The sequence below is a fragment of the Otolemur garnettii genome, unplaced genomic scaffold, assembly GCF_000181295.1.
Source record: "Otolemur garnettii isolate 467f Iridium unplaced genomic scaffold, OtoGar3 scaffold00083, whole genome shotgun sequence".
Classification (NCBI taxonomy): Eukaryota; Metazoa; Chordata; class Mammalia; order Primates; family Galagidae; genus Otolemur; species Otolemur garnettii.
In genome coordinates, this window is record NW_003852478.1 from 8,324,267 (window position 1) to 8,335,347 (window position 11,081).

The 11,081-nt window shown below is 42.1% G+C and overlaps 1 protein-coding gene across 1 annotated transcript in view; it reads left to right on the plus strand.

Annotated features, from left to right (window-relative positions):
• TMEM165 (transmembrane protein 165) overlaps window positions 1–11,081 on the plus strand; it is a 30,389-nt gene that overhangs the window by 3,035 nt on the left and 16,273 nt on the right. The gene's annotated exons all lie outside the window — the stretch shown is intronic.

Consider the following 11,081-nt stretch of genomic DNA (forward strand, 5'->3'; position numbering starts at 1 on the left):
GACCAGTTTGATGGAAGTATTTCAGATTGCATGTGAAAACCCCACACTGTACCCCAGAAGTGCATTAATGTACATAGTTACCATTCAATAAAAAAAATAAATAAATAAAATAAATGCACATTGGTTTGTTTTTTTGTTTTTGTTTTTGTTTTTTTTTGGTTTGGTACAGAGTCTCAGTCACCCAGGGTAGAGTGCTCTGGTGTCACAGCTCACAGCAACCTCAAACTCTTGGGCTCAAGCAATCCTCTTATCTCAGCCTCCCAAGTAGCTAGGACTACAGGTGTCTACCACAACCAACACCCAGTTAGTTTTTCTATTTTTAGTAGAGATGGGATTTCACTTTGCATAGACTGGTCTGGAACTCCTGAGCTCAAGGGATCCTCCTGCCCTGGCCTCCCAGAGTGCTAGAATTACATGTGTGAGCCACCCTGACTGGCCAAGAAGTGTCTTTTATTTTTATATTTTTATTTTTTTCCCCCTCACCCTCTCACCCCAGCTTTTCCCAGCTCCTAAAGAGAAGGCCGAGTGAATTTAACGTGATGGGAAACCAGAGCATTTGGTCCACTGGTGGGGACAGAGTAATGAGTGGTCTTTTTTTCTTTTTTAAATTATTAAATGATAGCGTACATTAATTAATTAATTTTTTAATTATTAAGTGATAGTGTACATTAATGCAGTCATGGGGTACAGTGTGGTGTTTTCGTCGTGAGTGGTCTTTCCTGTCTTCCTCTGCTGCCCTCCTGCCCCCAGCCGCATGTTCAGAAATGGGCTTCCATTCACACTGCCCTGCTTATCACTCCTGGACTCACTTGACCCTACTTGACATGTCTACTTCTGAAATGGAACTGAAATGCTGATTCACAAAGTTGATTCCTAGTGGTCATCATTTAGTCCTCCATCATTTAACTTAGTATTAGAGGTTTATTTTAAAACAATAACTATTTGGGGTTAAGTAACTTTGAGATTGAGCGTGAGAGAGATTATGAATGTGTAACTTTCAGGCATCTCAGTGGTTCTAATCATCTTGTGATTTTAAAGGTAGAAAATTGCCATCAGTATAGCTATCAATACCCTTTTAAGGCAGCTAGAGAAAAATACATTCATGCAAAATAAAGGCCTCAGTGGTAGAAACATGTCTAGTCACCACCTTGAAATGGTCTCAGGGATCCTTATTTTTAAAACTAGAGGTGTGGGCTGGGTGTTGTGGCTCACACCTTGTATTCCTAGCACTCTGGGAGGCTGAGATGGGTAGATTGCCTGAGCTCAGGAGTTCCAGACAAGCCTGAAGAAGAGTGAGACCCTGTCTCTAAAAAATAGCTGGGTGTTGTGGCACACACCTGTAGTCCCAGCTACTCTGCAGGCTGAGGCAAGAGGATGGCTTGGGCCCAAGAGTTTGAGGTTGCTATGAGCTATGATGCCAGGGTACTTAACCTGGGGTGACAAATTGAGACTCCGTCTCTAAAATAAAATAAAACTGAAGGTGTGGCAGGAAGGGGTGTGTGTAGTATAATGTGTTCTTTTTCCCTTTAATATTTTAATGTGTTCTTGGTCCGGTTCATTATAGTTAGGCATTTATTCAAATCTTCTGTATTATTGCAAAATATAATTGTCTTCTTTTAATTATATTTTCATGTAAATTTTGATATGGCTTAAGTATTTTTTTCCTCTCTATGGTCCTATAGAATGTTGAAATATTTTTCTTTCATGTGTTTTTTAAACTGTAAGTGTCATTGGCTATTTTTGGCCAGTTGGTGGAGGTAAAAAATGAACAAAATACAGTTTAGCAGGTATATAAGCAAGAGCTCAGCATTGCTGAGTACCTAATTTCAACTGATTTGCTTTACAACTCCATGCAGTAGATCTTTGAAGAGGGTAGGACATTTAAATTTAACCTTTTTTATGTCACTAACCAGAGTTGACTGCTGAAAGTGGAGGAGGTATTGTAAAGGGAGGCAGCAACTTCTGTTAGGACTTTCTGCATTGCATATTTATTTTCTCTATAATCAGGCTCAAAAGAAGTTGAGGGAATTCACTCTAAAGTTATAGTCCTGATTAAACGTCAAATTACAAATCCATGGAAAAAAGCTGCTGTCAGTAGCTTGGATGCTCCCTTTCCTGCAGTTCATATGTCTAGTGACTTTCAGTTTTTTTCTTAATCATTCCCTGGACAGAGTATGTAATACAGGAAGCATAAGTTCCTTTAGTTGGGGGAGATTGGATAAATTTAATAAAAGTAATTTGTAATTTATTGCATATTCTAGAAGTCCAAAGAACTATACTAGTTGTGTATAGCACTGTTAATAAAGCCACAGATTCCTATCTCCTGACCCAGTAAAAGTTCTTGTTATCATATTTTCACTTTACTGGTTTTTGGTATTTTCTTTCTTTTTTCTTTTTTTTAATTTTGAGACACAGTCTCACTCTATCACCCTGGGTAGAGTGCCCTGGCGTCACAGCTCACAGCAGCCTCAAACTCTTGGGCTCAAGTGATTCTCTTGCCTCATCCTTCTGAGTAGCTAGGACTACAGGGGCCGTTCACAATGCCTCGCTAATTTTAGAGATGGGTCTCTTAAAAAATAGCCTGGCGTTGTGGCAGGCACCTATAGTCCCGGCTACTTGGGAGGCTGAGGCAAGAGGATCACTTGTGCCCAACAGTCTGAGGTTGCTGTGAGCTATGATGCCATAGCACTCAACTGAGGGCAACAAGGTGAGACTCTGTAACAACAACAACAAATAAAATTAGCCAGGTGTAGTGGTACATGCTTGTAATCCTAACTACTCGGTGGGAGGCCCAGGCAGGAGGATCAGTTGAGCCCAGGAGTTCAAGACTGCACTGAGTTCTGATTGTACCACTGCACTGTAGCCTGACAGAGGAAGATCTTGTCTCTCAAAAAATGAAAATGCATATTATAAAAAATGTTGTTAGACATATATTCTAATATGAATTAACAAGTAACATTAATAAAAATGGAATATTTAAGAAACAGTGATCTCTGGCTTGGCGCCTGTGGCTCAATTGGCTAAGGCGCCAGCCACGTACACCTAAGGTGGCAGGTTCGAATTCCCAGCCCGGGCCCGCCAAACAACAATGATGGCTGCAACCAAAAAATGGCCGGGTGTTGTGGCGGGCGCCTGTGGTCCCAGCTACTTGGGAGCTGAGGCAGGAGAATCGCTTGAGCCCAGCTTGAGCCCAGGAGTTGGAGCTGTAATGCCACAGCACTCTACCCAGGGGGACAGCTTGAGGCTCTGTCTCAAAAAAAAAAGAAACAGTGATCTCGATAGCAGAGTGGTGCAGTGCAAGTGTGCAAGCCCCAGAGGAAACTGAACTCAGCCAGCCACAAAGCAAGGAGTAATCATAATGGTGAAAGTTTACAATAACATTACTTTATCTTTAATTTTAATGAAATCTTTTAAAATCAAGTTTATCTCTGGTGTCATCATTTAAGTTGCATTTATATTTTTACACATGTTTTTCAATTCCTAAGAGCTTCACGTCAGGGAGATAGTTCTAAGCTGATTCTGAGCATTGTCTTCTGACTAGTTAATCTTCAGATCTCATCCCTTGTTGAATAACTTTGGTTGAGCAACTTTTGTTTTTTCTTTCAGAGACATCATTCTTTTTCTTGGTAGCAAGCTGTAGATTTTGTTTCAGAGGAAACTTCTTCATGTCTAGTTTCATCCAGTGTCGATGGAGATTCCAATGCAGGCGTCTGCATCATTTTCAACATGGTCACATTTGTGTTCATTTGAACTCTAGAAGTAGAATAAGAATTGTTTTTTTCTTTCTTGTTTTTAATTTTCTTTTTGAAAAAATAATTTTTCAATTTGGAATCAAAGTTTCAACTTTCTGTAGAGAAAAAAAGTTTTATTCAGCATTTTTTTAAATTATAAATTATTGATCCTGTCCTCAAGGCATAAAATAAGTTGTATTTTAGATACTAAAATACTGAAATGGTGGTATTTATACCAAGAAAAACACTATATTTCGACTTGGTGCCCTTTGCTCAGTGGTTAGGGCGCTGGCCACATATGCTGGGGCTGGTGGGTTTGAACTTAGCCTGGGCCTGCTAAACAATGACAACTACAACAAAAAAAGAGCCAGGTGTTGTGGTGGGCGCCTGTAGTCCTAGCTAATTGGGAGACTGAGGCAAGAGAATTGCTTAAGCCCAAGAGTTTGAGGTTGCTGTGAGCTGTGATGCGACAGTATTCTATAGAGGACAACATAGTGAGACTCTGTCTCAAAAAAACAAAACAACAAAAAAAACCCTAATATTTCACTACTTATTGTGGTAAAACACTGTGTAACTGGATAGTGGGATATCCAAATTGGCATTATATTCACCGCATGTGAGCATGATGTGTGCGTCTAAATACTTACCTCTGTGCACCCCTGTTTTCTGCTGGCTCTCAGTCCTTCCTACTGTGTGTATCTCAGTACTCACCTTTGTGCACTTCTCTTTTCTGCTGAACTCAGCTCCATTGATCCTCCTCCCTTGGCTTCCCAGGGTGTTAGGATTAGAGGCATGAGCCATCACTCCTGGCTATACAAATTTGGCAAAATTATTCAATCCCATTTGGCCTCAGTTTTCCCTCATGTGTTAATTTGAGATAATAGTTCTGTAGGTTTTTGAGGATCAGGTAAACAAGATCCATGAAAATACCTGGCCTCTGGTCAGTAGCTCAGACATTAAGTAAAACACCCCAGGTGGTCAAGATAAGAGTCAGTGAGCTACTGACGAGCTGCCATGTATTTTCATGTATTCATAAAATGAGCCTTAGTCTTGGGTGGCACCTGTGCTCAGCGGGTGGGGTGCTGGCCCCATATACCAAGGGTGGTGGGTTTAAACCCCGCCAAACTACAATAAAAAATAGCCAGGGGTTGTGGTGGGCACCTGTAGTCCCAGGTACTCAGGGGGCTGAGGCAAGAGAATCACCTAAGCCCAGGTGTTGGAGGTTGCTGTGAGCTGTGATGCCATGGCACTCTACTGAGGGCGACAAAGTCACAGAAAAAAAAAAAGAAAAGAAAAATGAGCCTTAGTCTTTGGATAAGGAGGAAAAAGAGAAACAAATAAAAACTGTCTTACTTAAAGACTAAGGCTCATTTTATGAACTTTATCTCTTTGACTTATGCCTTGGAAATCTCATGTATTTGCAAAGCTGTAGCTGATAAATTTGGGTTGCAGCAACCAGGTATAGTAAGTCCTCACCTGATGTCCTTAGTAGGTTCACATTGACATTTTTCTTCAAAGCACTTCATTATACGTCATTTTGCTTGAAGTCTGTTTCCAAGAAAACCTATCCAGGATGTCCCATGAGGACTTACCGTACATGCTCGAGGCTGTCCTAGCCTAGACTCTGGTGACCCATTTTCGATCATCTCTTGGAAACTTTCATTTGAAATGCTTTTGTCACCTCAAATTGAACATGTCTGAAACCAAACCCCAGTTCTTATTCCTCTTCCCCACATAACTTTTCAGGAGTACTGATATTTTCCCCCTCAGCTGGAAAGAAAATCTCGCCATCATGCTTGGTACCCCCACCCCAAAGGTCTGTTGAGTTTTTTTTTCATCATGTGCAGAATTCTTTCCTGTAATTTGTCTTCAACTGTGGTCTGGTACAGCTGACCTCCAACCAGTTGGTACAGTGCATGTAGTCTCCACTCCACTTTCTCATCTTGCCCCCGCCATTCAAGGTTTACTCCTTGTTCTCAGAACATGCCTGTGTCTTTCTTGTCAGTCTAGGGAAGAGGTGAATGAGCAGATGAAACACTTCAGACTGACTCGGAGTCAATCCCACTGAAACTTTGAAGGAGTCTTAGAAAGTGAATCTCAGAGCTGGCTTTGCTGTTGGTCACAGGTTGCCCCACAGGGTGAACACGTCCTGACAGCCAGGTCGTGAGTGCAGAGCAGTGCTTTCTGGTTGGACCCGCATATAAGAAGTTGGGTCAAGAGGCTTTTGAAGTGGTGCAGATCAGGGGTCTGTAATTGTGTGCATGTTAAAAAAATCCAAAAGGGACAGAATATAGAGGTAGAAGTTGTTTCTTTTCCTTCTATTCTGGAAAAAGTTTATTGACCTCTGTTCTGATCATTTTGGTTCCTCTCCTGGGAGGACCTGAGAGTGACTTGACTCTTAAGATCTGGTGTGCATTAAGTGCGTAGATGTGATACATGTACTTTTTCAATTTTATCTTAATGATTTTTCCACATTAATGTATATATAGAACATTCTTTTTTTTTTTGCAGTTTTTGGCCAGGGCTGGGTTTGAACCCGCCACCTCCGGCATCTGGGGCCGGCTCCCTACTCCTTTGAGCCACAGGTGCCGCCCTATATAGAACATTCTTATTTTAGCTCTGTAATAGTCCATTTGGATCTACCTACTGAGTAACTGGTTTCCTATTGATGGACCTTTAGTTATTTTGTTTCCTTTTTAATTAGGACCGACAGCTCTCAGGCTTTGTTTCTGTCCCGTCCCTGCGGGGCTCTGTGCTGACAGTACACTCTCAGTTTTATTTCAGGGCCATCGTCATTACGGGCTGGAGTTATTGGGATGGTCCTTGCCCTGAAGCTTCTGCTTGAGTTGGCTCTTGAGGAATCTAGATGAATATCAGAATAATAAAAAGAAACTAGGGGCTTGGCGCCTGAAGCTCAGTGAGTAAAACGCCGCCCACATATACCCAAGCTGGAGGGTTTGAGCCCAGCCTGGACCTGCTAAACAATGATAACTGCTACCAAAAAATAGCCAGGTGTTCTGGCAGACACCTGTAGTCCCAGCTACTTGGGAGGCTGAGGCAAGAGAATCGCTTAAGCCTAAGAGTTTGAGGTTGCTGTGAGCTGTGATGCCACAGCACTTTACCAAAGGCCACATAATGAGACTGTGTCTCAAAAAAAAAGGAAGTAGGGAGGGAGTAGGACTGTGGGACCGAGGCTGCGGTCAGCAGATACTCAGGGCTACACTTCCCAGTGCCATGGCTGTGAGCTGTGTGCGGTTAGGGAGCACTTGGTCTGGAGCTGGTCCAAGGTTCGGACAGAGTACAACAGAGTCTGAAGAGTTAGTGTGAATAAAAGGATGTTAAATTATCTCATTAGTAACTTTTAGAATACTGCTTATAATTTAAGTAGTAGTGTTTGGGCTATATTGGGCTAAATAAAATATTATTAACAAAAATTTAACCTAGTTTAACTTTTTAAAATAATGGCTGCCAGAAAATATAGAACTGTGTTCTGTGGCCCCTCTTGGGGTTCGTGTTGTTTTTATTAGACAGCACCGTATGGCTTGTCCTTCAGGGTGGAGGGTGAGATTTGTTTTGGGAACTGGTATGTGATTGGACGGGAAGTGCTGGAGAATTACTGTTCTTGGTATAAAAAGCCCAATACAGTTTCTTAAACAGTGAAGTGACAAGATGAAATTAGTTTTAGGAAGATTAAGCGAGTCATACTGTGTGGTGCTACTGAAAATTAACTCTTACCGAGTGCTTGCTGTGTATTAAGCTCTTACCTTGTGATGAACTTGAGTCATAAGACAGTGTGCTTGTTGGCCCAGTGTCACAGAGTGCCTGATAATGGCTTAGATGTGAACCCAGGCAGTCTGATTCCAGAGCCATATGTAACACCATGTCTCTGTGAAGGTAAATTAGACAATGGAGATGATCTTTGTTCTTAAACAATAACTGCAATAACTGTGTGGTAACTGAACATTTTCTAATTCTATTAATATTTTAATAAGAACCAATTTTTTTAGTGGCACCCACCATAACACCTGGCTATTTTCTTTAAAGACAGGGTCTCAGTCTTGCTTGGGCTGGTCTTGAACTCCTGAGCTCAAGTGATCCAGCTGCTTTGGCCTCCCAGAGTGCTGGGGTTACAGCCATGAGCCACCGCACTGGGCCTGTTTTACATTCTTATCACCATGGTTGGTTGTTTACAGTATGATTTTGCCCATCCAGTACTGGCTCAACATGTAACAAGAGCTCTAAGTTGATTTTTCTTGTGTTCTATATATAATAGGAAGGTTTTAAGAATATATAGCCCTTTGTTTTACAATCATGTGTTGCTAAGCAGTGGGGACATAGTCTTAGAAATGTGTTAAGAGTCGCATCATTACGCAGTTCTGTCGTCAGGCTAGCACCTTGGCCCACTCCCCAGACCGAGATGCGTAGCCGACTGCACACCCAGGCTCTGCCGTGCGCCCTGCTGCTCCTGGGCTCCCGGCCTGCATAGCGTGCGGCTGTGCCGAGCACTGTTGGGTGGCTGTGCATCTAAACATGTCTAAACATAGAAAAGGTACAGTAAAGGTATAGTATTAAAATCTTGTGGGACCACCATTATACTGGTGTCTTTGACCAAAACGTTATGTACACAGGACTGTACTATTAAAACAAATTTTATTGTGGCCAAGGTTTTATGGCTGGGAATTATAAAACTCAGAGAATATGTATGTGATTACCGTTGCATTTGATTTAAAAAGTAAACATTTTCAAAAAAGAAAAGAAAACAGGAGATCACAGTTCCCTTCCTTCCTCCAAAATAAATAAATGTTACTATAAAAAAAGGTAAAAATTTTCTATTTGAGCTTGAGCTAAGCGATTATAAGTGGCATATATTTATTCCTAATTTTTTTCTTAGATGTCAGATCTTGAAATTTTGTAATGAATTTTCTGCACATAAAAAGTGAATCCAGGAGGAAAATGTGTTAGAGAGAACTTAGTTGAAGGGCCTTTATTTTTTAGGATGCCTAATGCACACAAGATATTGAAAGAGAAAGGAAGCTTTTTTTTAAAAAATACGAGACAGGGCTCACTATGTGGCCCTTGGTAGACTGCTGTGGCGTCATAGCTCGCAGCAACTCTAACTCTTAGGCTTGTGCAATTCTCTTCCCTCAGCCTCCCAAGTGGCTGGGACTACAAGTGCCCACCATAACGTCTGGCTATTTTTGTTGTTGTTGTTGTTGTTGTTGCAGTTGTCATTGTTGTTTAGTGGGCCCAGGCTGGGTTTGAACCCTCCAGGCTGGGTTTGAACCCTCCAGCCTGGGTATATATGGCTGGCGCTGTAACCACTGTGCTACAGGAGCTGGACCTTTTTTTTTTTTTTGAGACAGAATCTCACTCTGTCTCCTGGGCCGCAGTAACCTCAAACTCAAGCCCTCATCCTCCTGAGTAGCTGAGACCAAAAGTGCCCACCACCACGCCCAACTAATTTTTCTTTTTTTTTAGTATAGACAGGGTCCTACTGTTGCCGGCTGGTCTCAAAATCCTGAACTAAAGGGTGGCACCTGTGGCTCAGTGGGTAGGGTGCCAGAGGGTGGCGGGTTTGAACTGGGGCCTGGCCAAACTGCAACTAAAGGGCGGCACCTGTGGCTCAGTGGGTAGGGTGCCAGAGGGTGGCGGGTTTGAACTGGGGCCTGGCCAAACTGCAACAACAAATAGCTGAGCATTGTGGTGGGTGCCTGTAGTTCCAGCAACTTGGGAGGCTGAGGCAAGAGAATCGCCTAAGCCCAGGAGTTGGAGGTTGCTGTGAGCTGTGACACTACGGCACTCTACTGAGGTCAACAAAGTGAGATTCTGTTTCTAAAAAAAAAAAAAATCCTGAGCTTAAGCTATCTTTGCACTTCTACCTCCCGGAATGCTAGGATTACAGGTGTGAGCCACCACATCTGGCCTGTAACTAACTTGATTTTAAAAGAAACATGTCAGCATAGATGAAGTGTGATAATGGAGAGGAAGCTGGACACCTTAAAATGGGGTGCTTGCCTGGCCAGGGCTCACTGCCAAGGCAGCACGGAGTGTCTGAATTGTTGAATTTCCCCAACATTTATTTCAGAATTCTAGTCTTACAGGTAATGCTTAAATTTTTCTGTTCTTTACTGTGGAATTGGGAGTAAGGTTTGTATTATGTATTAAAGAGTGACTCGAACAATGATGTTTAGAATTTTATTTTTACTCTGACAGCTCTGATGGGAGCTTTACCATCTTGTTTTCACCTTGTCCAAAATGACTATGTTTTCAGGTTTTTTTTCTTCTTTATCTCTTAGGTTTGTAGCGATTCATATCTTTTAAAATTAATTAAAATAATTAGAGTCAAAATAAACCTTTAGAAGTGATTTATTTAGCCCAGAGTTTCTGAGTTTGAGAACTATTAGTGTATTGGGTGGATGATTCTTGTTTGTGGAGGGCAGCCCTGTACATCTGTGGGACATGTAGCCACTTATCTGGCCTCTCCTCACTGGATGTGAGTAGTGTCCTTTCAGCTGTGACAACCAACAGTGTCTCCACGCTTAGCCAGATTTCCCCACGGGACAGAATTGCTCTGGTTGAGAAACACTTGGCTTGCTCATTTCCTGTGGGGGTGGTTCCCTTCTCTGGGACTCAGAGAAAGAGAATTTGCCACCTTATCCAGCAGTGCATTTCAGCTTCATCTGGTTCTTTGAGATAGAAATCTTCTCTCTCTTAAGCTAAAAACTGCTACCTCTAATTTTTTATTCTGTCTCTTGGGACCGCATAGAGGCAATAGAGTGATAGACTCACCTACAAACCTTCCCAGTTATTGAAACTTGTCATTTTTGGTTTGTTGTGGGATTATGTTAGAACCAAGTTAGCAACTTTTTGTAATGGGCCTGAGAGTAAATGTTCTAGGTTTTTCAGGCCACATAATTTCTGGGCTACGTAGAGTCCTGTTGCATAATCTTCCTTTTTTTCTTCTTTCTGACCTTTCTTCCATCCTCCCATGCACCATTCTACCCCTTTCTTTTCCTCTTTATTTTTTTTGACCTCTTAAAAATGTAAAAAAGTCCACAGTGACTTGCCAGCCCCAGTCTCAGACATCTCCCTGTCTGCTGAGTCTCAGAGGGCAGCACCTCTTGCCAGAACTTTGGGGAAGGGCTGAACAGCACAGAACAGCATTGGACTTTCACTAACTCTACAAAGCAAAGTACTTACTGCTTTTTTTTGAGCTTTGTCACATTTTCAACTTAATGTTGACCAAGATGCTGTTTTGTCTTTTTTATTAAGAAGCCACTGGCTCGGCACCTGTGGCTCAAGTGGCTAAGGCGCCAGCCACATACACCTAAGGTGGCGGGTTCGAATCCA